At 33.4% G+C, this 3,922-nt stretch overlaps 1 long non-coding RNA gene across 1 annotated transcript; it reads right to left on the reverse strand.

The window, feature by feature from the left end:
- Nucleotides 1–788: 788 nt before the first annotated feature.
- Nucleotides 789–3,565, reverse strand: LOC145052979 (uncharacterized). The gene is made up of 2 exons (XR_013684303.1): nt 2,847–3,565; nt 789–1,027 (listed from the first exon to the last, which is right to left on the reverse strand). It is a non-coding gene; the product is annotated as an uncharacterized LOC145052979 (long non-coding RNA).
- Nucleotides 3,566–3,922: the final 357 nt, after the last annotated feature.

Consider the following 3,922-nt stretch of genomic DNA (forward strand, 5'->3'; position numbering starts at 1 on the left):
GTTTCATACAACAGCTGTGACTCGCCGAGTCCAGGATATGGACTCGCCGAGTCGACAACTTAAACGTGTCCCGGGTCCCGCATCTACTCGGCGAGTCGGACCTATGACTCGCCGAGTTCAAGGCTAAAAGAAGAGAAATACTCAAATAAGATTTACATACCAGGAACTAGGTGCTACATAAATTTGACCACATCTCGGACGCAATACTCGCATATTTTACGCTGTTGCGTATGTTCTTCTCCATGGCTGTAGCGAGCGAGCCCTTCAACATCGCATCCAGGACATGTAGTCTGCAGATCCCTTTTCAGGTTTCTTGATCATCCCATCAATAAACTTGAATTTGTTCTTGGCAAAGAGAAAGTTCTCCATCTCTTGTGACCAATCGACATAATTGTTATCTTTGAGCACCTCGTTCACATGTAGTTGCTTAGGGAAATCAGAAGGATGAAGATAGAAAGGGGAACTATGATCGATTCCTATTCCTAAATTCTCCCCTGAACTTGTCTAGTCTTTTGGTCCGCTGCTTCCTGTCATTCTTCAAGATTGAGATTTTGAAACCCTCACTGATACCATCTAAAATTCCGATGGTATCAAAGAAACATTTTGTTATTGATTGATCATCACATAAGGTGAGGAACAAGAAGTTTAAATACTGAAATCAGAAAACAACGAACTAGACCTAAATAATAGGAAAAGATAAATACATCCCAATCAACAATTATCCATCAATATATATAATAATATCTAATAGGAATTCCCTTGAAGTAGATGCAAAAGTAAAAAGAATCTGCATAAAACAAACATGATTCAAACTGTTTCGAGACCCACCAATAAAAAGAAACAAAACTAATCAACAGGAAAAGAAAAGTGAGATATTATGTAGCAACAGTCGTCAAAAAATCATGAACGGAAGACAACTTATGAATGTAGTGACCTAATTAGTAGAATATTCGGACCACCAGAGGAACACCTACCACGCAATTGCTCCACCAATTTCTGTTGTTCCTTTATAAGAATACATCAGCAGCTGCATAAAATCACCACATAAAAATAAATTATAACAATAGAACTAAGCAGATACTAAATTAGTAACTAAATTTTTATTTGAACTTTGAAATTGAAGGAACTCTATGAAGTGAATACCACTACAACCTAACCCAAATCAAATGAAGTTAACTTGATCTAAACGCCGAACTATAAAAATCGAACACAACTCACATCCAATTCTATAAAGTCAATTTAAAGGTCAATTTGGTCTTTTTTTGGGTTATATTAAGAGAGGTTTATCTGATTTCTTTTGCATTCTTTTGGATTGGGTTCCTGAAGACAGTCACAAATGAGATGTAATGGTATAATAGATAAATAATTGTCAAACACTATCACAACAAGAATAAGGGTATTTTAGGAAATTACTTGTGTTTCCCAATTGAGATCAATTTTTGACACCAAAATGACCATAACTTTGAGAAAACTCCCCTCAATCACAATATTCACAAGTGGCGTCTGTTTTTTTTTGCCTAACCCACATTAAAGTTGCATCCAGAGTAAAGAAAAAAAAGTTGGTTACATCCCAACCTAACATGAATCTATATGTAACAATAAATTTAAACTAACATGAATCTGTATGTAACAATAAATTTAAACATTATAAGCATATGTAGATTAAATTTTTAAATATGTAGTTGAATCAAGAAACTATAAAATTTATCTTCTTTGTTGAAGTAATAAATTCTACTGACACATTATATATTTGTAAAAAATCTTTTGCCCATATTCTATGAGCTGCATCGTAAGCTGCAAACACCGCCTCCGTGTTTTTTCCCAATACATTAGCTCTGTTAGGGCATCTCCAACCCACCCCAAACTCAATTTCTCCCCCCATTCTTCTCCAACCCTATCCCATTTCACCTCCGTTTTTGGAGATATGAATAGTATTCCCCCGTATATGGGAGAATACTATTCATATCTTCAAAAAATGGAAGTGAAATTTGGTTGCAAATTTTAGTTCCTCTCATTTTTATTTTATACATTTTTAGTTTATTTTATCTACTAATTATAATTTAAAGGCAATATTTAATATTTATAATATCATGTTACATTTTTAGTTTATTAATCATAAATATAGAGTTTAATTAGTAGAATGGTGTATTTGACAATATATATATAAGTTATAAAAATAGAATATTTTAGGAATATATTTTTTTGGGTAAAAAATAGAGTAGAAAATGAAGTAGGGTTGGAGATAAAATACTATTTACTCTATGTTTTACTCCATTAGTCTTAATCACAAATTTGCCATTGTTAAATAAGTTGTAACAAAAATTTCCTACAGTCAACATATGTAACAGATCAACAAATTCAATGACTTTTTAACCTCACCATCACCAGATTGAAGTAAGTATGTCTGCATTCACTAATCAAATAAAAATTAAATTAACTTATCAAACAAATGAGCCCTAGATTTGCCCCGCTAATGCACAAACATTGATCCTTCCTAAATCAAAGTGCATAAAACAATCAAAATCAAATATCATAATACAGGTACCATTTCTAGATAAGCATAGGACTCAAAAAACAATCAAAGACCGAATATATTCGAATTAAATGAATAAAATGGATGAGGATACTTAGTGAACCTCTTTTGTTAGAGACGATGGAAAGAGGAATACATTTTGATGACTTGGATATTATGAACTTCTGTAAATCGAAGTGCTTAAAAGAATCAAAATCAAATATAATATAAATACAATACAACTACTATATTCATAGATAAGAGGATGAATAAAAAAAATAATAATCAAAAACACAATATTTTCAAATAAAATTAATAGAACATATAGTGATACCTAGTGAACCTCTTGTTTTAGAGATGACGGAGAGAGGCAGAGAGTTTGATGATTCAAGATGAATGAAGTCCGAAAATCAGAATAATCGGTGGTTCCATGTGGAACAATCGAGAATATATCGGATGAAAGAGGCGGTGGGACGGTGAAGAGGGAAGTCGGCTACCAGAGTGCTTCAATTTCAGTCCCTTCTCTATTTACTGACTTCAAATATCAATTTGAGAGAAGGATGAGATACATTGGTATAGAATCGAGAGGAGAGTAAGAAGGCGATGGTGATTTCATCGGAAGACAGCTCCGAGTTCGTCATGATTTCAGAGGAATCGTCTTCGTCGATGTTGGTCTGGATTGATAAGATGGAGAATGCCTATGAGTTCTAGGCGGTGGCGACTCGCCTCGTCTTGTGGTAGCGATTTTGTGGGTAGAAGAAAGAGGACATAAAAGATCTAGATTTTTTGTTGACCAGTTGATCGCAACCCAGAAAGAGGGATGAGCCGATGCACTGTAGGCGGTTTAGAAGAAAAAAGAAGCGGTGGGAAGCAGATTAGAGAGAGTCGGTCGAGGGATTTAACTAACCTCAGTTATTAAAATAACACATGAACAATACCGAGGGTACGATACTGTTCATATGGGATGTTGTGCTTTAATTAGTGGTCGATAAACATCGATTTGTGGATGAAAGAAGAATTTGGTTGATGATTGTTCAGATACATCACCAGCAGCAGGGGCGGAGTTAGAAATTTTGGATAAAGGGGCTTTATATATTAAAAATTGTTACCACAATTCACTTGTTTCTATCTATGGGATGAAGAATGAAAGAATCTAAATTTACCACTTATAAATTTGAAATATCATTTTTTCAGATTCAATACTAATCGGTTTTTTTCATATTACTTTTTTTTAAGGTTATAGATATGTATTATGAACATCTATACTAATATTATCACTAACAAGATGCGACTGTAGGTCATAAGCATATTTTTTTTTTTTTGAAAAAATGATTGCTAATGATTTATCCTATGATTATAAGAATTAAAAATCCAATCTGAATATTATTATTAAATGCAAATTATATTGTT

The sequence above is a fragment of the Lactuca serriola genome, chromosome 5 (genome assembly GCF_051521515.1).
Source record: "Lactuca serriola cultivar US96UC23 chromosome 5, Lser_US96UC23_V15, whole genome shotgun sequence".
Classification (NCBI taxonomy): Eukaryota; Viridiplantae; Streptophyta; class Magnoliopsida; order Asterales; family Asteraceae; genus Lactuca; species Lactuca serriola.